Genomic DNA, 23853 nt, shown 5'->3' with positions numbered 1-23853 from the left:
TTGATATTTTATTTTTGTTTCTATTCAGTAAAAGATATTTTCTTTTTTTTTTTTTTTAAGAGAGAGAGAGACAGAGAGAGGGAGAGAGAGAATTTTGATATTATTTTTCTTAGTTTTCGGTGGACACAACATCTCTGTTTGTATGTGGTGCTGAGGATCGAACCCGGGCCGCACGCATGCCAGGCGAGTGCGCTACCGCTTGAGCCACATCCCCAGCCCCAGTAAAAGATATTTTCTAATTTCACTTATTATTTTATTGGGGTGAAGAAATTATTTGAATTATTTTGAAGCATATTTTTTTTCATTTCCAAATATTTGGAAATTTCCTGGATATCTTTTTATTGTTGATTTTTAATCCAGCCTCATTGTAATTTATTGAGGTTTGTTCAGTTGTCCAGAATGTTGTCTATATTGGAGAATGTTCCATCTGTACTTGAGAAGAATGTGTACTCTGCTGTTTTGGAGTGGAGTCAATTTGCTTGGTAGTGTTATTCAAATTTATATCCTGGCTGAGCTCAGTAGTGCATGCCTGTGATCCCAGTGACTTGGGAGGCTGAGGCAAGAGGATTTCAAGTTCAAGGCCAGCCTCGGCAACTCAGTGAGGCCCTCTCTCAAAGCAAAACAAAACAAAAAAAAGGGCTGGGGATGGGGCTAGGATTGTGGCCCAGTGGTAGAGCACTTGTCTAGCATATGCCAGGACCTGGGTTCCATCCTCAGCACCACATAAAAATAAATAAATAAAATAAAGGTATTGTGTTCATCTACAACTAAAAATATAAATATTAAAAAAAAGGGCTGGGGATGTGATTCAATGGGAGAGCATCCCTGGGTTCAATCTGGAGTGCTGAAAAACAAACTTATATTCCTAATGATTGTATTTTTTTTTTCCTAGTGCTGGGAAACTAGGGCCTTACATGATTGATTTTTTTCCTATTTGTTTTATCACTTACTGGGAAAAGGATTTTTTTTTCCTGATGCATTACAATCATACTTAATGGTGGAATTAGAATAAATTTTACAAAATCATGTTATATGCATATATAAATACATAGAGGGAATTTCATCTTTATGTATATGTAGAAAATACCAATCAAAAACAAATAAATAGCTGGTGACACATGCCTATTATCCCAGTGGCTCAGGAGGCTAAGGCAGAAAAATTGCAAGTTCAAAGGCAGCCTCAGCAAAAGTAAGGCCCTAAGCAACTGAGACTCTATCTCTAAATAAAATACAAAATAGGGCTGGAATGTGGTTCAGTGGTCAAGTGCCCCTGAGTTCAATCTCCAGTACCAAAATAAATAAATAAATAAATAGATTAATAGATAAATAAATAAATAAATAAGGGTCTGGGGTTGTGGCTCAGTGGTAGAGCACTTGCCTAGCATGTGTGAGGCACTGGGTTTGAATCTCAGCACCACATAAAAAAATAAATAAAATAAACGTCCATTGACAATTAAAATTATTTTTTTAAAGAGAGAGAGTGAGAGAGAGAGAGAATTTTAATGTTTATTTTTTAGTTTTTGGCGGACACAACATCTTTGTATGTGGTGCTGAGGGTTGAACCCGGGCCGCAAGCATGCCAGGCGAGCGTGCTACCACTTTAGCCACATCCCCAGCCCCAACTAAAATTATTTTAAAATAAATAAATAAATAAGGAGACAAAGAAAGATCGGTAGAGTAGGGGAAGAAAAAAAGAAGGATGAAGGAGGGGAGGGGGAAAAGAGGGAATGGGCATTGAAATAAAATTCCAGGGGGCTGGGGATGTGGCTCAACTGGTAGCGCGCTTGCCTAGCATGCATGAGGCCCTGGGTTCAATTCTCAGCACCATATAAGAATAAAATAAAGAGGGGCTGAAATTGTGGCTCAGCGGTAGAGCGCTCGCCTAGCAAGTGTGAGGCCCTGGGTTCGATCCTCTGCAGCACATAAAGATAAAAAAATAAAATGAAGATATTGTGTCCATCTACAACTAAAAAATAAACATTTAAAAAAATAAATAAAATAAAGATATTGTGTCCATCTAAAAACTAAAAAATAAATTTAAAAAAATAAATAAAATTCCAGGCATGTATGATTTTGTCAAAATCTATCCAGTTACTGTGAATAACTATAATGCTCTAATTAAATATATATATATTTATATATATATGAATATATATATTAAATATATATATATATATATATATATTCATTCAGTCCTGCAATGACCATTATATATGTCACTATTTAAAATTCCATTATTTAAGTGAAAAACTCAGATTGTTTGTTACACATGCGTACATGCACATGAGAAAGTGATGTTAAAATCTTTGAATATATTTCTAGAACCTTTAGTGTTATCAATTTTTGTTTCATTGGGAGATTTGTTATGAGGTGCTTATATGCTTGAAATGATTATGTTTTCTTGATTTTTTTTGTCTCTCTCATTATGAAAGGCTGCTCATCTCTGGTAATACTCTGTCTTGAATTCTACTGTGTCTTATGCTACTGTTTGCTTGGTATGTCTTTTTCATACTTTTACTTTCAACATGTCTGTATCTTTATGCTCAAAATGTGCTTCTTGTAAATAACATATAGCTATTTTGTCTAGCCTGACAGTCTCTGCCTTTTAACTGGTGTGTGGCAGATTGTGTTTTTCAAAGGTAGCCCCAACACTATCTCCCATCCCACATGCTCTTCTGGAACCTTGCCACCTCCCCATCAAGAGGTGGAATTTAACCCAACCCTCTATAATCTGGGCAGGCTTGTGACTTGGCTTATAATTAAGAGAATATGGTAAAAGTGCTGCTTGATTTCTGAGGCTGGGTCAGAAGAAGGAATGCAGCTTCTGCTTTGTTAGCAGAGATACTGGCCTGTCAAGGCCACAGAGAAGTCCAGCTTCCCCATCATCTATGAGAAAGCCCAAACCAGCCACCATGGAGAGAAAACACAGAAGGGCTCAGAGGCAACATGAAGGAGAGAGGCCCAATCAGCAATAAATTGCTCTAGTGTTACACTGTTTCAGCCTCAGCCCCTGTCTGTCTAACAGTGACCATGTGAAGGACCCTGAACCAGAACTGTCTAACTGAGCCCTTCCCAAATGCCTTTGAGACAATTGTGATCTATCGATCTATGACTCAGTCATTTAATCTATCACTTTAAGTGTCTGATGTAGATATAGGTAGAGAAATTTTATATATATAAAATGTGCAATTGAGTGTCATTCATTATATTCCAAGTATTGAACGACTATCATCACTGTCTGTTTCCAAAACATTTTTACGACCCAATCAGAAGTTCCATACCCATTAAGCAGAAGCTCTACATTTGCCCCTCCCTGGCATGGCAGCCTCTAATAGTTCTGTCTCCATGAATTTGCCTATTCTAGGTCTTTCATATAAGTGGGGTTATACAATATCTGTCCTCTGGCTTTTACTTACCACAGTACTTTCAAGGTTCATCCATGTTATTGGCACATGTATCCATTTTCCCTCCTTTTGAGGTGGGTGATATTCTACTATTTGGATAGACATGTTTTGTTTAAGCCACTCATCTGCTGGTGGACATTCTGACTGCTTCCACTTTTTTTTTTTTTAATGGACACCAATACATTTATTTATTTATTTATTTTTATGTAGTACTGAGAATCGAACCCAGTGCCTCATACGTGCTGGGTAAGCACTCTACCACTGAGCTACAGCCCCAGCCCCTGAATCCACATTTTGATGATTATGAATAATGCTGTAATAAACATGGGCAAATCATCAGTTTGAATTCTTGTTCCTTGGTTTGTTTTCAGGATATACATAGGATTGGTACTTCTGGATCATATTAAAATTTCATATTTAAGTATTTGGGGAACTTGTTTCCTATATTCTTGGCTCACAGAAACTATGAGCAATATAAAAAATGGTAGTTGTTATTTTATTTTTATTTTTTTAATATTTTTTTTTTGTTGTCAATGGACCTTTATTTTATTTCTTTATATGCGGTGCTGAGAATAGAACCCAGTGCCTTACACATGCTTGGCATGTGCTCTACCACTGAGCCACAACCACAGCCCGGCAGTTGTTATTTTACAACATTAAATTTGGGGCAATTTGTTATGCAATAATGGCTGGAACAGAGCTGGGGTTGTGGCTCTGTGGTAGAGCACCTGCCTAGCATGTGTGAGGCACTGGGTTCGATTCTCAGCACCACATATAAATAAAAAAATAATAAAGGTCCATCAACAACTAAAAACATTTTTAAAAATAATAATGGCTGAAACAGAGTTTTTTTTGTTTTGGTGTTTTGTTTGTTTTTTTGGTACTGGGTACTGAACAACTGAGGGTCCTTGCCTACTGAGCCGTATCCCCAGCCCTATTTTATATTTTATTTAGAGACAGGGTCTCACTGATTTGCTTAACTCACGATCCTCCTGTCTCAGCCTCCCAGCCACTGGGATTACAGGCGTGTGCCACCATGCCTGGCTGGAACTGAGTTTTACTCCATTTAGTTTATTTATATTTAATATACTTATTGTTATCTTTGTGTTTATGTATAGTATCTGTTTTGTGTGTGTGGTGCTAGGGATTGAACCCAGGGTATCATGCATACTAGGCGTGTGCTTTAAAGATACAACCCAGCCCACATATACCATATTGATGTTGGATTTTTGTTACTCTTGTTTTTCTTTTTTATTTGTTTTGATTGGGAGGAAATGAATTTTAAAGTATTTTGTCTTGTTTATTGACCTTGTTTTGGTATCTGGGATTGAACTCAGTGGTGCTCTACCTCTGAGCCACGTCCCCAGCCCATTCTATATTTTATTTTTAGACAGGTCCTCTCTAAGTTTCTGAGGCTGGCCTGAAACTTGAGATCTTCCAGTCTCAACGTCCTGAATTGCTGGGGTTACAGGCATGTGTCACCATGCCCAGAAACTTTTAATTTCTAAATGTTCATTCATATAGTCACACACACACACACACACACACACACACACACACACACCAGGGATTCAGCCTAGGGGCACTTAAACACTGAGCCACATCCCCAGCCCTTTTTTTTTTTTTTTTTTGAGAGAGAGAGAGAGAGAGAGAGAGAGAATTTTTAATATTTATTTATTTTTTCAGTTTTCAGTGGACACAACATCTTTGTCTGTATGTGGTGCTGAGGATCGAACCCGGGCCGCACACATGCCAGGCGAGCGCACTACCGCTTGAGCCACATCCCCAGCCCCAATATTTTATTTATTTATTTTTATGTGGTGCTGAGGATTGAACCCAGTACCTCACATGTGCTAGGCAAGTGCTCTACCACTGAGCCATAGCCCCAGCCCTCCCCAGCCTTTTTTATATTTTCAGAGACAGGGTCTCCCTGAGTTGCTAAGAGGCTCACTATTGCTGAGGCTGACTTTGAACTAGCAATCCTCCTGCCTCAGTCTCCCAAGCCACTGGGATTACAGTTGTGCATCACTATGCTAGGCTACAAAAGGACAATTCCAAATTATATTGTTATTATTTTAACTTCAAGCAGTAAAGAATCAGTGTATTGCCAGGTGCAGTGGCTCATGTCTGTAATCCCAGAGGTTCGGGAGGCTGAGGCAGGAGTTCAAAAGCCAGCCTCAGCAACTTAGTGAGGCCCTAAGCAGTGAGACGCTGTCTCTAAATAAAATACAAAACAGGGCTGGAGATGTGGCCTTGTAGTCAAGTGCCCCTGAGTTCAATCCCTGGTAACCCCCCAAAACAAAAGAGTGAGTGTATTTTTCATTCCTGCCTTCATCTGGAGATCATTTCTCTTCCACTTTATTTCATTGCATGTCCTTTATTCTCATATGGGGATAAAACTATTTTGCCTTAATTTTTGTAAGACTTTTTTACCTGGTCTAGAAATCTAGGCTGACATTTTTTTTGTTTAAGTATTTAAGAATGTTCCACTACCTTCTGCCCCTGTTGTTTCAGGTGAGGGTTAGACGACTGTCATTCTTGCTTTTTTTTTTTTTTTGTCAAAGTAGCATGTTCTTTCTTTCTCTGATTGCTTTTAAGATTTTTGTTTTTTGGGGCTGGGGATGTGGCTCAAGCAGTAGCGCGCTCGCCTGGCATGTGTGCGGCCCGGGTTCGATCCTCAGCACCACATACAGACAAAGATGTTGTGTCTGCCGAAAACTAAAAAAAAAAAATAAATAAATATTAAAGAATTCTCTCTCTCTCTCTCTCTCTCTCTCAAAGAAAAAAAATTAAAAAAAAAGATTTTTGTTTTCATTTTTCAGCAGGTTGAATATAAAGTATTTAGAAGAGAATTTATTTACATTTATCTGGCATAGGGTTCACTAAAACTTTTGGATCTGTGGATTGAGAATGTTTTTCATCTAAGTTGGAAAGTTTTTGGTCATATCTCTTCAAATGTATTTCCCTTGCCCTGTTCTCTGCCTACATTAAATATTCTGATTTTGTTCCATTCATCTCAAATGCTCTGATATATTGGGTTTCCCACTGTTGTTTCTCTTTGTGCTTTAGTTTGGATAATTTCCATCTTCCTGTCTTCAAGTCCACTGATTCATTCCTCATGTCTAGTTTTTTACTAAGTTCATTAGATATTTCATCTGTGATATCAAAATTTTCATGTCTAGCATTCCCATTTGTACTTTTTTTTTGAACCTGGAGATTGAGCCCAGGGTATACTATCACTGAACTACTACTCCCAGCCCTTTTTACTTTTTATTTTGAGACAGGGTCTCACTAAGTTGCCAGGGTTGGCCTTGAACTTGTGATCCTCTTGCCTCAGCCTCTTAAACCATTGGGATTACAGGTGTGTGCCACCATACCCAGCTAAGCCCTCTTAATTTTAAATGAGTGTCAGATATCATATGTAATAGAAGAGTAGAGAGAAAAATAAATAACATTTTCATCCAAAGAAGGACATGATTTGGCTAGGCATGGTGGTATATACGTGTAATCCTAGCTACTCAAAAGAATGAGGCAGAAGAATGGCAAGTTTGAGGCCAGCCTTAGCAATTTAATGAAGCCCTGTCTCCAAATCTTATAAAAAGGACTGCAAGAGTACTTGCCTAGTATTTGTGAGGCCCTTGGGTTTGATCTCAGCACTGTCAAAAAGAAGAGGGGGGAATGACTCTTCTTCCAGATGACTAGGGTGTGTGTGTGTGTGTGTGTGTGTGTGTGTGTGTGTGTGTGTGTGTTTGTCTGTCCTTGTGTCTTATAGAATTGTACTGAGTCAGTCTTGTCTATAGTTAAGCTGTGTCTGGGTTTCTTGTTGCTTCAGATGGATTCAGTTTCCTACAGATGTCAAATTACTTCAGGGCAGGATCAGAACCTCTGTGTAGCAGAACTTGTGATGAAAGTGCCTGGAGGATTTTTGTTCATTGTCCTGCCCCATGCTTAGACTTTAGTAGACCCACAATCGTGGCTCCAGGCATGTTTTGTCTCAATTTCACTGGCTTCTGCTTTGTACTTAGAGTGAGATTTAGAGGGTTAAGCTTTCTCTTAGTTCTCCATCCTGCCTTAAGCCTTTGGCAAACTCTTCAGCTAGGGAATGGTCTTTCTCAGCTCTTCTACCCTTCTGCAGTTCTAGTTGCTGCTGCTTCATGTAACTGCAAGGCCTGATGTACCAGTGGGGCTTCTCTCCATTACCCTGACCTGCATTCACACTTTGGCAGTCTCAGCACATCTGTACCTCAGAGAGATCTCTCTGCTCACCTGCCTCCAGAATTTCTTGATGAAGACCCATAGAAAGGAGTAAGTGGGAGAATAAAAACTGTCGAGTTGTAGGGACCTGGAGATTTGGCTACCCATCATGTCATCCCACACCCAACCTTTTAACATTTATTAAAAAAATTTTACACATTCTATGGCAGTCTCTTTCTGCTGCTGCTGTCCTGCCAAGGATAAAAGCAGCCATCTTTTCTCCTAGAAAGGAATTTTTCTGACTTGTATTCTTTTTTCTTCCTAACTTCAGCTTCCTGGTGGGCTTAAAATAAGATGTTTCCAGGCATCTGTAGTTCCAGCTAATTGGAAGGCTGAGGGAGGAAGATGGCTACAGCCCAGTAATTCAAGGTTAGCCTGAGCCACAGAATAGATGGGTACCCTATAGGATTTTGTAGGTTATCCATCTCCTTCTTGTAGCTATGGTGGGAGTGATGTTGCCTTAACTTTCTAGTTCCTTTCAGAAGCAAAATGTCCATCTACTGAAATTTTAATTTGTGTTCCCACAGAAAGCACTTGTTTGTTCTCTACATGTTACTTTTTTGTAGCATCCTTTTCTTGTTTCATAGATATATTTACATTCTATTATCTTCCTGAAGGGATTTTTAGAAAAAAATATCTCTGTACATATGCATGTGTATTTGTAATGCTGGGGATGGAACCCAGGGCCCTATATGTGATAAGCAAGTGTTCTAGCTCTGAACAACACCCCCAGCCCTGAAAATGTATTCATTTTATTTCTTTTTTAATTATTATTATTTTTGGTATGAGGGACTTGAACCTAGAGGTGCCCTACTACTGAGCTATACCCTCAGCCCCCTTTTTTTTTATTTTATTTTTTTGGTACTGGGGATTGAACTCAGGGATACTTTCCCACTCAGTCACATCCCCAGCCCTTTTTCTATTTTATTTAGAGATAGGGTCTTGCTGAGTTGCTTAGGGCCTTGCTAAATTGCTGAGGCTGGTTTGCTTTGAACTCATGATCCCCCTGCCTTAGCCTCCTGAGCCTCTGGGATTACAAGCATGTGCACCATGCCCATATTTTATTTTATTTTGAGATAGGGTCTACCTAAGTTGCTGAGTCTGCTCTCAAACTTGAGAACTTCTATCTCAGCCTCCCAAGTCACTGGGATTACAAGCGTATGTCACTGTGCCCATCCAGGAAAACATTTTTTTTTCTTATCTACATAGTTGTTTTTCATCGATTGTTTTTCTCTTTCTTGCTGTCACATTAGAGGCTTTTCTCAGATGTCTGGTGATCATGGTTGTCTTCTCATATTACAAATTGGGCACTAAAGAGTTCCTTGGAAAGGATGACTTACTGATGTGAGCTTAGCTGTATGGGGATCTAGTTGAGATGTTTTATTGGGGAAGTCTGTTAGTCACCTTTCTGTCATTGTAACAAATATCTGAGATGAACAATTTGCAGAGAGAAAAGTTTATTTTGGCTCATGGCTTCCGAAGTTTCAGCCCATGATCACCTGGCCCATTCTCACCTCATAACTGTGATGAAAAAAGGAGGAAGTTGAAGGGGTTGAGCCTCACTATTTATTTTGAAGACATGCCTTCAATGACTAGAAGATCTCCTACTAGGCTCTTGTCTTAAAGGTTCCACCACTTCCCAAAAGCTCTGGTTTTAGGACTAAGAATATATGGTTCTTTGGGGAGATATTCCAGATCCAAACCATAACCAACTCCAGAGAAAGCTCTTCAGGCTGATAGTTGGGGCTGACTGTCAGCACTTGAGGAAAAGTGTGGGCTAAGAAAACCCAGAGTGTCCCACATTTAGTAGATAAATCTCCATTTAAGTTTCCCCTTGTTGCTTTGCATATTCCTGGCAATTCTTGCTTGTTTATTTTTCCATGAATACTTTAGAACTGTTTTGTCTAGTTCCAGAAAAACAGAAACCTAAAAGAAATAAAAATGAGATTAAATGTAAAAAAAAAATCTCCATTTAATCTCCCTGCTTTCTGTATGGCATCTCCTAAGCTGTCCATGGCATTCCCTCATTAAGACACCACTTTATAAAAAAGCATTTAATTGTGTCTTTGAAGGTAAACAACACATGAAGCTGGACCCCAGGTCATGAGACTTCATTTACATCACATAATGCCACAGCAAGAATGATTGGAGGCAGAGAGCTCTCATCAGGACAGCCTTTTAATAAGCACTGAAAGTGAAAAAGAACCCTCTAGTGGCACATTGATTTAGTTTATAAGATTTTAATTTACAAATTTAAAAAAGCTACACATTTTATTTTTTCTCCTTTTCTCTTCTTTCTTCACATCACTCTTCTCTTTGTCATCTTTCCTATCCTTTTGCTCTCTTCTTTTTCCTGCCCTTCTTTCTTCTCTACATCCCTGTTGGCAATCTTGTTGTTAATGAGGTTGTTCAGGGCAACTACGGAGCGGGTCAGCAAGGCCAAGTACACCATCATCATCTGGTCATTAGTCTTCAGGTAAAAGGCCTTGACAAACTCCTGCAGGCTGACATCAGGCAGCAGGTTGAAGATGTCCTGCAGCTGGTAGATGATCTGGTGGTTGATGGGCAGCTTGCCTGTGGCTACTTTTTCCAGGTAGCTCCTGATATCTAGAAACTTGGAGTCCAGTCCCTTCAAACCATGGCCCTGATTTGTGATCCACTTGGAAAGACTGCCCACTGTACCGTCTTTGATGTTTCACAATAAATGTTCAACCCCAACTTTCTTAGCTTCTTCTGCTCCAATTTTCCCAGTCACATGCTCAAATGTTTTCAAGGTTGGAGTTCTATCATCATGAACTTCTTCGCCTGAAATATGTTTCTGTGGGCAGCCCCAGGTTCTTTTGCTTTGCATGATAATGACCAATACTGAGTTAGGGCAGTATGTTTTCATGAGTTCATTGATGGCAATGTCATTCTTACATAGTTGTTTAGGGCCTGGGTGTTACCAGACAATGATTCTTTAAAAAAATTTTTTTTTGGTAGTTGTAGTCAGATATAATACCTTTATTTTATTTGTTTATTTTTATGTGGTGCTGAGGATTGAACCCAATGCCTTAGCATGATAGGCAAGCACACTGCCACTGACCTACAGCCCCAGCCCCTAGCCAGCCAATTATTCTTTCTCTGACATTAACCTTCTTAAACACTGCATACATGTTTTCCAAATAATCATGATCTAACAACCAGACAGAGTCATGAGCAATCCTGTTCAAGCCCTGGGGCTTTATCACCTGAGTATAAAGGAAAACCAAAAGAATGGATGATGTTGACATGCCTAGACAGGCTAGCCAAGACATAGATAGTTCCCTGCAGCAGCTGCCCATGACTTAGACAGATTAGGTGACTCAAACAATGGACATTTATTTTCGCATTGTTCTGGAGGTCAGAAATCCCAGATCAGGGGCTGGGGATATAGCTCAATTGGTAAAGTGCTTGCTTCGAATGCACAAAGTCCTGGGTTCAATCCCCAGCACAATAGAAAACAAAAAGAAAGATCAAGGTGCAGCAGGGTCAGTTCCTGGTGAGGGCTCTCTTCTTGATTTGCAGATGGCCACCTGCTCATTGTACTCCTATGGTGGGTCAGGGGATCGAACACTTTCAACCCTATGGGAATCCGAGCCTTTCACTTATGAGCTCATTTCTTAGTTCTTTTGAGGCTCCATCTTCAAATACTGCCACACTTGGGGTTAGAGCCTCAAGATGTGAATTAGGTGGGGGGCAAAACATTCAGTCCATAGCACTATATATAGAATATATGGTGTGTATCCCATTGGCCTGGACTAACCTTGGATTTACCTGTTTGGATCAGGAGCCAGTGCCTGGCCAAAAATTGCCACCTCTATAGACTGGCCAGTTGCCAATGCAGTTACTTGGCATAAAGGGTTTGCCAAAACAAGGATACCAAGTATTTGAGCCAATCAACTTTCTTCTCTTGGAACTTGAACTGCAGTGAGATTAAAAACTAATGAGCACATGGAGAAAAGCCATGTGTGCTTGTCATAAAGCAGTAAAAGCCAGGAGAAGCAAAGCTAGGATTAAGCAGAAGCAAAGAGATGAGGAAAAGATGGCCTCAGAAGAGACAGAATAGGAACTGGTTGAAGGTAACAGGAGTTCCCATAACAGTAGCTCAGAGGTGGAGGTCACATTGTGGATTAGACAATTTAGGCACTTGACCTGCTTAAAATCCTCTGATTCTAGGTTCCCTGGAGCTCAGGCAGATTAGCTGAGATTACTGCCTTCTTCTTTCCTACCAGAGCCCTCCTTTAAATGGATAAACTGAAGCAAATTGAAGAGATACATGGTGGGGCCAAGGTAGGATGTAGAAGAGAAAAACCAAGGGGGAACTCATATATTTGGTACCTAGTCCAAACACAGGAGTGATAACAGGGAGGAAGATGGAGAACTGGAAGGAACAGAGTGGAGGCTGTGCCCAGAGGATTAACATTTGGGATTTAACATGAAGGAGGATGTTGAGGTGAGATCAACAAGGTCTTGAGAGATAAAAATGCCAAGAAATTGAAAGGTTGGGATGTTGTCCAGGAAGAGAAGACAGTGAGCCATTGGCCATTGGCAAATGAGTTGGTGATGGACACAAAATGGCTGAGTGACACATAGAAGATGCTGATTCTACCTCCTGACCCAGAGGGTAGGAGCCCTGGTCCTGGGGGGGTCTGTGAAGACAGTGGGTGCAGACTTCACTTGACAGAGAGGCAGTTGAATTTGTTAGCTGTGGAACAAAGGTGCACAGAGAACTTTGTGAAGAGCTTCCAGTGGAAGGCATCAGCAGGAAGACAGGCCTAAAGAAAGGAAGCCCAGAAGACTGTGGAGAGGACAAGACCAAGGATAACCCCAAGGAGTGACTGGTCAGAAGTCTGTCACCTCTGAGGTACAAATGGCAATTCTAGGGTACGTGAGGTGGTAACCAGGGCTTCATGTTCTCCTAGTTGTGTAGTCAAATAACAAATTAGAAACTTGGACTTCCTTATTAGTTGGTCATTGTGGTGCATATCTGTGATCCTAGTGACTGGGGAGGCTGAGGCAGGAGGATGCAAATTCAAACCCAACCTAGGCAACTTAGACCCTGTCTCAAAATAAAGAACAAAAAGGGCCAGGTGCAGTGTCCCACGCCTGTAATCCCAACAGCTCAGGAGGCAGAGGCAGAAGGATTGCAAGTTCAAAGCCAGCCTCAGCAAGAGCGAGATGCTAAGCAACTCAGTGAGACCCTGTCTCTAATTTAACACAAAATAGGGCTGGGGATGTGGTTCAGGGGTCAAGTGCCCCTGAGTTCAATCCTGGTACCCCCGGCCCCCCCAAAAAAAGGGCTGGAGATGTGGATCAGTGGTATAGGCCTCTGGGTTCAATCCCCAGTACCAAAAAATAAGAAATAAAATGAAAAAAGAAAAAAAAATTAAAAAAGAAACTTGTACTGCCTTCCTTACATACATAAGCAAAGCAAATCCCTGGGAGAAAAGCCATATATATATATATATTTTTTTTTTGAGAGTCTCACTATGTTGCCCAGGCTGGCCTTGAGCTCCTAGGCTCTAATATGTAATGGTTTTTTAAAAAAAACAATAACTATTTATCATCACACAATTTCTGTGGGTGAGGATTCAGGAATGGCTTAGCTGGATTGTTCCAACTGAAAGTGTCTGATGCAGTTGCACTCAGGATGTTGGTCAGCACTGAAGTCACAGGAAGGCATGGATGTTTTTGTTTTTGGTGCTGGGGATGGAACCCAGAGCCTCACATGTGCTAAGCACATGTTCTAACACTGAGCCACATCCCAGTCCCAGGAAACCATTTCCAAAATGGTAACATGGTTATAGGTGGGACACTTTCTTTCCATCCCATGTGAGTGCCTCTGCAGGGCTGGTGAGTGTCCTCACAGTGTGGTAGCTGGCTTTTCCCAAAAAGTAATCCAAGAGAGGAAGTGAAGCAGTGGTGCCTTTATGACCTGCTCCCCAAAGTTGTCACTTCTGCTTTTTCTGATTCATTAGAAGCCAGGCACCAAGTCCAGTCAGTACTCACAGGGAGGGGCATTGGGCATCACCTCTTGAGGAGAGGGATATCAAAGAATATGTGGATCTACATTATAACCACTGGAGTGGATATATTGATTAACTTTAGACTTTGTTAAGAATGCATGTTAAAATAGCTAAAGTAACTATTAAAAAATTCATACAGTGCTTTTAAATAAACAGACGGGAAATGAAATGAGAAAGCAAACTCAATCTGAGAGATGACCTACAACAGAGGGTGTTCCTGGGCCTGTCACCTGCTCTCAGTCTTCATTCTCACCTCCAACTTCCATACAGCTGGGCTTTGAGAGACAAATTTGGTGCCCTCAGGGAGATTTGAGATGCTATGGGAAGGCAGTTGTGTTCCTGCTGGGCATCAAGGAGGTTCCTGTGTCCAGCCTCCATGGCTTGGGTGTTAGGAGGCACTTGTGGCAGCGATGGATTCTGCATCTGGGAGAGGAACTGGGAAAACAGGGCAAATAGAAAGCACAGAATAAACACCAATAAATCCAAATAGAACAGCAATCGTCATAAATGTAATCAAACTCTACTGCTAAAAAGACAAAGATGGGACTGGGCATTGTGGCACATGCCTATAATCCCAGCTACTCAGGAGGCTGAGGCAGGAGAATTCCAAGTTCAAGGACAGCCTCAGCAATTTAGGGCTGGGGATGTAGCTCAATGATACACTTGCCTAGCATGTACTAGGCCCTGGGTTTAATTCCCAGTGCTGGAAAAAAAAAGCAAATATGGATAAACATAAATTGGCCATATGACCCAGAAACCCAGTTCTTGGCTACTAACCTAGTTAACCTTAGACAAGTGAAAAAGCATGTTCACACAAAAGCCTGCACATGAATATTTACAGGAGTTCTATTCATATACTCCAAAACTGGAAACAACCCAGATGTCCTTCAATGAGTGAATGCCTAACCACAATCTGATACATCCAAAGAGAGGAATACTACTTGTCAATGAAAATGAACACATTGGGCTGGGGATACAGCTCAGTTGATGGAGTGCCTGCTTCACATGCACAAGGCCCTGGATTTAATCCCCAAAACCACAAAAAGAAATAAAAATAAAAGGAACAGACTACTGGTACACATGCGCAAAACAGGATGAATCTCAAAAATTAGATTGCCTAAATGAAGCAGATCAGTGGGGGACAGAGGCCAGGGCATGGAGACAGTCGTTGACTGCAAAGTAGTAGGAGAGTATTTGGGGAAGTGGCACAAATGATTTATAGCTTGATTTTGGTGGTGACTGTATGACATTTATCAAAATCCACCAAACTGTATTTCAAAGGGGTAAATTTTACTGTATGTATATTATACTTTGATACAGCTGATTTTTTTTTTTTTTTTGTGGTGCTGGGGATTGAACCCAGGGTCTTGTGCATGTGAGACAGGCATTCTACCAACTGAGCTATATCCCCAGCCCTAATACAGCTGATTTTTAAAAGATAAGAATTGTCAGACTGGATCAAACCCAAACCAACTATAATGCTACTTCCAGGAGATCAAGGAAAGCTATGGCAAGCTCACAAGCCCACTCTGCCTGCCTGCTGCCACTCTTCCTGCCCCACTGTTGGCTGCTGTCTGTGATGTCCATCCCTTATTACATGACCCATCATCTGGGGGATCTGGCCAGACTCTGGGGGGCTGCCTAAGTCCAGTCCCCTGTGCCTAAGAGGAGTGGATCATGGAGGGCAGATCATGACCACCAAACTGCAGAGGCTGTGAAGTGCACTTGACTTTGAAAGGTGCATGGGTGGGCAAGACACAGCCATCTGCCCAGTGATCCCATGAACCTCCACAGTGAGTACGAGGCAGTGGAGGGAATGCTCACCTTATATTCAAGGCCAATCCTTCTGGCTGCTTCTGTGACTTGCTCTGCCTGTGATCTTCTCTCTCTCCTGCTCTCACTCCCATTGGCCTCTCCACCTTGGCATAGGAAGCAAGAAAATGGACCTTACAGTAAAATAGACATGAGTTCAAATGCCAGTTATGCCTTTTATGTTCTGGATAATCTTGATTAAGTCCCTTGAATCCTCTAAACCTCCTCTGTGAAATGGGGGCACTGATTGCATCTACTTCACAGTGCAGGGCTGAGGAGGAGGGGTGTGCAGAATGCAGGTGGAATGAACACTCTACGCAGCCCCTCTTGACTGCATAACTGCCTCTTTCTGGATCTGGGTTCCTTACTTGGAGAATGAGGATAATAATAGGACCTTCATCACCGGGCTATGTGTGAATGCAATGAACTAAGAGAGAGAAAGAGACTCTTCTAAGCAGCACTCCCTGGGTGCATCCCTTGAGTTCTTTGGGTTCCAGTCTCTTCACCTGTGATGTGGGACTAATGCTTGGTCAGACCTCACTAGGTTGGTGTGGAAAATAAATGTGCTAATACATGGAATGTGCTTAGAACAAGGCAGGTCTGTGGTACTGCTTACCAATGCAATACAGTGTAATAAGCGTAATTCATATTTATAAAATAAATGAATGCTGCACCCATCATTACGCATTAGCAGGTACATGCTAAATGGGTCCTATTCCTTTCCCTTCTTACTTTACCCTTGTCAATGTCATCATAGTGATCATCATAAAACCCCAGATTAGGTCAAGGATTTGCAGAAGTTGGGGCTTGGGGAAAGCCTGGCGAGTTGGGATGAGTGGAGTGAGCAGCTGGAGAGCAGAGGCCCACAGTCAGCTTCTGCCTGGCCTATCAGAGGTCACATCAGTGCAGGCAGGAAGCTGACCATAGCTCAGTGCCTCGTGGAAAATACCCCCTCTCTGCCCAGCTCTTGGCCCCCTGGCCTTGTGACCTAGGCCGGCTCAGTCTCCCTTCCCTCTTCCTAAAGATGTTGGGCCAGTGGCACTTCAAGAGCTTTGCCCACAGCTCCACTCTGGGGCCACTAGAACCAAGTGGTGGGCCACTGGCAGCTCTGGGGGGGGGCAGGCAGCCCCCTTGGCTCTCCCTCTCCCTGGAAGCCCAGCACCTTCACTAGTTTTTGTCCATTCTCCTCCTAAAGACCCCTAGAAACATGGCATCCGGGCCATCTCAGAGGGCCGGTGGGACCACCCCAAGCCTTCACTTTCAGGGTAAAAGCAGCTGGTGGGAAGTGGTCCAATGTGGGTGGGGAATCCAGTCCAGGATACCAGAGCCATTTTCCTGTGGGCCCTTGGGAAGACCCTGCACCACTTGGGGTGTGTCGGGAGGCTAAGCTGAGCCCCCCCCCCACCAATGCTTCACTGGGCAACAGGTATGCCCATAAAAATACCTTGGCCACCAGGGCTGCAATCTGCCATCTGGGCCCTAGGCCTTCCTTGCCCTGCGGCTTTGGCCAGCTCAGCTTGCTCCGGAATTCCAGCCCCCTCCACCTCTCCTCGCTTGGGAGGTCACGGCAACTAGCCTAGAAGGGGGCGCTGGGGAGGAGCTCCTTTCTCCCCCCTCCCCCCCTACCCTGCACTGGGCTGCAGCGCAGGGCTGCAGGGAGTATGGGGCCGTGCGAAAAGGTCGGGATGAGGCCAATTCCGAAGACAAAGAAATAAGACACCGGGCCTGGTGGGGAGTCGAGGAAGATCTGGGACTGGGAGTGTCAGGCCTAGGGGCGCCCTCTGCGTGACCTTTCGCCCCTGGGCTCTGGTCCCGCTCGGGCTTAGGGGCGCGCTTGAGCAGATGCCTCCTCGGAAGGCTGGGGACGGAGGCCCACGCACCCCTCCCGGAAGGACCCGGACTGGGTGCTCAGGATAGCGGGGGACTCAGAGGAGAGCGGGTAGAGGGACACTGGAATCCTGCCCTGGGTGTTGGGGGACGTCCAAATGCCTATCAGGGCCGGCTGAGACCGCCTTGCGTAAGGGTGCCGGTCTCTGGCCATCGCCCTCGAGGACAGGATGCGGGTGGGGGCAATGTGGTCCTCGTCGGGGTCCTCTCTCCACCACCCAAGCCCGGGCCCCTGGGCGCATCCCTGCCTGGAGACTCCCGCTTGGAGACGCCACGGCGGCGGGGGCTCCCTGGTGGTGGGGCTGGAAACACTCTTGAATCGGGGACCTCAGGGTTGCGGGCGCAGGTGCCACGGATTTCCCGGAAGGGGCCACCAAGGGGGTCCCCAGTCCACGTCTAGCTCTGCGGCCAGACTCTGCTGGGAAGATGCGCGAGGGCGCGGCGGGGCGGGGCCGTCGGCCAGGGAGGTGATCTCACTCCCCCTCCCCCTCCGCCCGCGCTCCCCTCCCCCTCCCCTCCGCGCACGCCCGCCCCGCCCCACCCCCGCCCGCCGCCGCCGCCGCCGCCGCCGCCGCTGCAGCGTCGGCATCGACTTCGCAGACCGCTCGGGCGGCGGGTCCGAAGCCGGCGTGTTCGGAGGCTGGACCGGCACCCGGAGGGGTGGCAGCGGCGCAGGTAAGACGGAAGGGCCTGTCCTAGCGCTTCGGCCACGACTGCGACCCCCTGAGCTCCCCTGCGTCTAGCCCCGGCCCTGCCGGGGAGAGAGAGGAGGGAGTGCCACCCTGGCCGCTGTAACCGGCTGTGCAGCCGGAGCCCCACCCATGTTGGGCACCTGGCTCCCGGCACTGAGGACGAGAGCGGGGCGGGGGAAGGACACCGGGTGCTTGAGCCCGACAGGTGAGGGGTACCTGGGCGGCGCCCAAAATGTATACCTGAGGAGGGGCGCGGGGAAGCGGTGGTCAGGCAAGGTCTGTATGGGATGGTGGGGCTGAAGTTGGCATGTCCCTTTGGGTGTGTGCGTGTGTGGGAAGGGAAGCGAGAAAAGGGTCGACTGCCCAGCCATCGATCGCCTTGGGGTGTGGTTCTGGGCGTGGCTATCCCTCATCCCTTTTCTAGGGACCTGTTTGACCAAAAATCCAGCCTCCAGTACGATAGGGTCGGGGAGATTGGATTAAGCTGCTCTTGCAAAGGAGGAGAGGGAACAGGGCTAGGCAGTGCCAGCGTTCCCCTCCCCCGCCCCAAAGTGGGGAGGGGGCTTTGTTCTCTCTAAATTCTAGCTGGGATTCCCCTCAAAATCTGCGCACAACCAGGGTCTCCTCCCTGGAGGCGCCTCCTCCCTGGAGGCGCAGCGCGCGCGCGTAGGGAGCCTTTTCCACAGTCTCCGTGGCCAATAATGGGTGCACTGGGTGAGGTGTGTTTGGGCGCTCCCTGATGTACCTTCCATGTGCAGGGTGTAGAATTATGGCCCATCAGGTAGGGGTGAGGGAGGGAGGGCCTCACTGTTTAGGGCCAGGGACTTCTGGAAAACAAGATGCTTGGGCCCCGTCCCTGCCTATTGCAGGTCTTTTGCTCCTTTCCAAGTCTTCCCTCTCTTCCATTATGGGAGGGGTCTGTAATTCCTATTTCCTCCTTCCTAGATCAGAATTTTAGGGTGTCTTGGTTGACAGAGATTGCAAAGAACACCAAGTGCAATCTGCTGCCCTTTGCAGGGTATCTGGAGCTCCCACCCATCACTGCCTGTCTTGGGAGGCAAGCCCACCATCTGTCAGCCCCAAAGAGTGGGGGCCTGGCACTCCCTCCAGGTAGATGCCCTGCTCCTGGTTAACATTGCCCTAAGGGTAGGGGCTTCTGGCATCCTAGTGCTATCTCTGCTGACTCACATGGCCCTGATGGTGAATAAGCCCTACCAACCCTTCTTCCCATGGGAACTGCTGCCAAGCCCCATTTTTCTGGTCCCCTGTGGGGTGGCTAAGGCAGGGGGCCTAGCCAGGGCTACTCACCTCTGATGGGCTCCGTGCTGCAGGTGGGGGAACTTGGCCCAGCCCAGCCTCTCTCCTGGCACAGCACCCATAGGGTGCCTATGTGTGCTCACTCACGGGGTCTGAGCCTTTGGGGACCCTTGCCTGTCTATGACTGCATGGCAAGTTGGTGCCAGGGCTTGAATTAGGACTGGAACCTCCCCACCTCCCTGGCTCCTGGCCATTTTTCTTTGCTGCATCCCAATGTTTCTTTCTCTCCATATTTATTTATGTTTGTTTATGTGTGTGGGGTGACCCCCAAAGTAATTCATCTTATTGTAGTACACTTGAAATATACAGAAAAGAACAAAAGAAATTAAGAATTGCTGGTGATCTGATCATCAAGAGGGAAACACGTTTGGCACTCCCCAGCCTCCCTGGTTTGCTCTCATCCACTCCCAAGGGGCTCCCTCCTCCAATGCCCAGCGCCCAACCCGCTGCAGAGCATCATGAAGGCATACAACACCCAGAGGTGGTGGAATCTCATGCCCTGTTGCCACTGGTGGGGCTGCTGTCAGGGTGACAGACACCTCCTTTCTGAGAACTGAGTAATCATGGGTGGGCAGTCATTTGCTGGGAAGTATCTCACTGCCAAGTAGCCTGCTTGGGCCAGGTTCCTGGCTGCCCACAGAAGAGCCAATAATGGGCTGGACCAACACTGTCCTGTCCACATGGGATGCTGATTCACTTTTTTTCTTTATGATTGTTTGAAGGGAAAAAGACACAGTGAGGGAGGGCCTTGTCTGAAGGCTATTCTGGGGAACAGGGGTGGCCAGATGTGCTCCCCAGTTGGGCTCCACCAAGTCCACACTCTTTCCCTCAAGGGCCAGGCACTTTGCATGGCAGGCACCTGGCCACCACTGGCTGGGGAGTGTTAAAATGACAGCCCAGTATGTGCCATATTGGCCATTCCCCACCCCTTTCCCACCCCTTACCCATCCCTTACCCACTTTGAGCTTCAGCTTTTTGGCTATCAAATGAGAGGCAGACTCATTCATCTCCAAGGTCTCTTTCAAGGGAAATGGTCCCTGTTACCACTTGATTTTTATTTTATTTATTTATTTTTACAACCGGGAATTGAACCCAGGGGAATTTTACCACCGAGCTATGTCCCCAGCCCTTTTTGTTTTTTAATTTTGAGATGGGGTCTCCCTAAGTTGCTTAGGGTCTCCCTAAGTTGCTGCGGCTAGCCTCAAACTTGTCATCTTCCTCCCTCAACCTCCCTAGTTACCCGGATTATGGGTATACATCACCACACCCAGCTCTTAGACCCTTTGAAATGGCTGCAGCTGGGTGCTCTTCTGAGAACTGAGGGTGATGTGGCCTTGTAGTGGCTAAGTCCAGCCAGTCATGGCCAGCAGCACTGGGCTAGCTCTAGGACAGCATCTTCCTGGGGAGAATGTAGAGTAGAGGTGGGGTCCCATGGAGAAGTCTGCCTTCCTCTGTGGATATGAGTGGGGACCCCACCCTATGCTTTAGACATTAGGGAAGGCTGAGGGTCTAATTGCCTGCTATAGTGTCCCAAGCTGGCTGCAGTCTCTGCCCTGTCCCCTATTCCTGTGATTGGGAAGTCTGGGTGGGGCCATGTGGACCAGGCCCTTAGCAGCCCCCAGGCCCTGCAGACTTTCATCTCCACTTGTTCTAATGGCCATCTTGGAACCCTCCTCTGCTTTTCCTGAACCCTTGGTTCCACCTCACACTCTCACCTTTCCCCTTCTTGCTCTGTACCCCTCCCTCTGCATCACCTGCCCCACCCCTTCCCCTCCCAGCCCATTGCTGTCTCTCTGATTCCTTTTTTGTTTTTCTTCTACTCTCTGTTCTGCTACCTGCCTCCCCTAAAGCCCCTCCCTCTCTCAGGGCCCTTGATGGCCCTGCGGTTGGCATTGAGCTGTGAGTTCCAGCACTGGGGTTGATTGCTCTGCTGCCCTGTCAAATGTCCAACAGCTCCATATCCCTGGGTTGGGCCCAAACCCCCCATGGGGCCTCATCTGACCTGGAGGGTGGATGTGGGCACCTGGTAGTTACCAATCAGATAAGGATTGAGGGGAATAGCCAGCCCAGCCTGCCTGCTCCCCAAATATCAACAGGGTCTTTGTGGCTTCCTAAAGGCTGTGGTTGGAGGGAGAGGGAGGAGCCGGGGAGGGCGGGGAGCTCCTTTGCAAGGGGGAGGATCTGGTCTGCTGGGCTTTCTGGAAGCTTTTCTTTGTCCACTGCCCCCCACCCAAGGCCTCAGGAGCTTGCTCTTCTAGGTCAGAGAGCTGCAGAGCCACTGTTTCTCTGCTCGGCAGCTTACGCCAGCCAGTTTCTGGCCCCTAAACCTAGCAGGGGCAACATATAAGCCAGAGATTGGGTGGGGCAGGAGGGTGGCATCATCCTGGGCTTTATGCATTTGTCCGAGGGAGACTTCTGGACCTGTCCATCTCAATATCAGTCTGAGGATGGAGCTTGAAGCATGGGGACTGCATCCAGAAGCCCCCCCCCCCCTCCCCAGCACTCCAGTCTAAAGACTCCAGTGCCAGGCAGAGGTGGGGGAGGGCAGCCCCAGTCCAGAGGTTTGCATGGGAGGCTTTGGGCTTCCGTGTGTGTGTGTGTGTGTGTGTGTGTGTACATGTGTGTGTGTGTGTAAGGCCCTCCAGTATTCTTATTTGCATGTGTGGGGCTCCTGTATCTGGTCACCTGTGTTTCTGAGTGTGACTGCATCATTCCTGTTTGCCTGTGTTGGGGTCACATGTTGGGTTGCATGTGCACATTTGTGTGTGTGTCTGTTGTTGAAAGAGCACACACATCCACATATGCCCACATGGATTCCCCTCAGAGTCCCTCTTAGGCCTGTGCTGGGAAGGGGTGGGGCCAAGGGTGGTGGCCGCAATGGCTGACATGCAGCACTGTATCATATGGGGACAGAGCCTGTGGCCAGCCTGGGCTTATGGCTTCAGTGGAGAGAGATGTTCTCTTAGGCCCCCTCCTCAGCTATCTGCGTTCATGCCTTAGGAATGTCAAGGCCTTGGGGAGGACAGAGGCTCCATTGTCCACCCCCAGGCTTCCTGTGTTCCTTCTGCCCTTTAACCCTTTGGGAGTAGGGAGCCCCCAGAGGCCCAGTGGGGCCTGGCGGAATCTAAGCCATTTCCATGCACCCTTCCCCCAACATACTTAAACCAGGTGACACAGGCTTGGCTGCTGCTCTGCTTGCCACCTTTGCTTGATGTCTTCTCTGTACTACCTACCTGTTCTGTAGGCCTACAGCCCCAGGAGCTGGATACACATGGTCTCCTCTGGCGTGGCCCTGGAAGGCTCCTCTAATGTAGGTTAAGAGGCCCAGAGTGAGTGGAACCCTGATACCAATTGTTGCCTTGTGGTTCTGCCTTCTAGTGCTCTGGAAGGCTGTAGCCTTGTTCCTTGGTTCATTGGGAGGCTGGGTAAGCCCTAGCCCCTGCTGGGTCTTAGTCTCCCCTTCAGCACAGTAATGGAGCCATTGCTGTCCCTAAACTCTGACTGGAAAGAGGTCTTCCAGGTAGTGGAGACCTCTTTGTGAGGAGGCTCTGGAGCCTTTGGTTACAAGAAAGAGGTCACAGCAGGCCAAGATGCTGGATAGCAGGAGAGGGTATCAAGAAACCCAGCCTGGCTGGGAATAGTAGTGCATTGCTTTTAATCCCAGCATTTTGGGAAGCTGACACAGGAGGATCACAAGTTCAAGGTTAGCCTCAGCAACTTAGCAAGGCCCTGTCTCATAATAAGAAATAAAAATGGCCAAAAGTGTGATGCATGCCTGTAATTTCAGCAATGCAAGGCTGAGGCAGGAGGATCATAAGCTTGAAGACAGCCCCAGCAACTTAGCAAGGCCCTCAGTAACTTTGTGAGACCCTGTCTCAAAATAAAAATTAAAAGGGCTGGGGATGTAGCTCAGTGGTTAAGCATCCCTGAGTTTGATTCCTAGTACCAAAATAAATAAACAAATAAATCAATAAAAATGGCTGGGGATGTGGCTTGGTGGTAGAGCACCCCTGGATCTAATCCCATTACTGCAATAAAATAAAATAAAACAAAACAAAAAAAGAAAGAAACCCAGCCTGTAAAAAACCCAATAAGAAAAGGAGTTTGCCTTATTTTGGACTGAATACTTGAATGGGGTGGTATCCTGTGAAGCCGCACAGAGCCTCAAGCTGAGGAGGACCCCAGCCAAGGTATGGATAGGTTGTTTGAGCGTCAGGTTTCTGTTCTGTGCTGAGACGTGATGTTGGTCACATCCTACTTCTGCATGGCCTCTCTTCCAAGATTTCACTCCCTTCCCTGGCATTTGCCTGTCATCTGCCTAGCAAATGGGCCCATCCCCAGGGGCCAGGATGGCTTAGAGCCCTTCCTTATCCAGGTCCCTGGTCCCCTGGGACCCAAGCAGGCACATATCAGAATGCCACAGTCCTGGGAGGTCACCTG

At 46.1% G+C, this 23853-nt stretch overlaps 1 protein-coding gene and 1 pseudogene across 2 annotated transcripts in view; one reads left to right on the top strand and one right to left on the bottom strand.

Annotated features, from left to right (window-relative positions):
- Window positions 1-9142: 9142 nt before the first annotated feature.
- Window positions 9143-17993, bottom strand: LOC143638735 (26S proteasome non-ATPase regulatory subunit 7-like; annotated as a pseudogene).
- The window catches only part of L1cam (L1 cell adhesion molecule), a 25618-nt gene continuing 19751 nt past the window's right edge, over window positions 17987-23853 (top strand). For both annotated transcript variants that reach the window (XM_077107683.1, XM_077107684.1), the window contains exon 1: window positions 17987-18079. The gene's annotated coding sequence lies outside the window, so the exon portion shown is untranslated. The remainder of the gene's footprint in view (window positions 18080-23853) is intronic.

Source organism: Callospermophilus lateralis, chromosome X (genome assembly GCF_048772815.1).
Source record: "Callospermophilus lateralis isolate mCalLat2 chromosome X, mCalLat2.hap1, whole genome shotgun sequence".
NCBI classification, from domain to species: Eukaryota; Metazoa; Chordata; class Mammalia; order Rodentia; family Sciuridae; genus Callospermophilus; species Callospermophilus lateralis.
The sequence above is the reverse complement of the archived record's forward strand: the minus strand, read 5'-3'. Positions and strand labels throughout refer to the sequence as shown.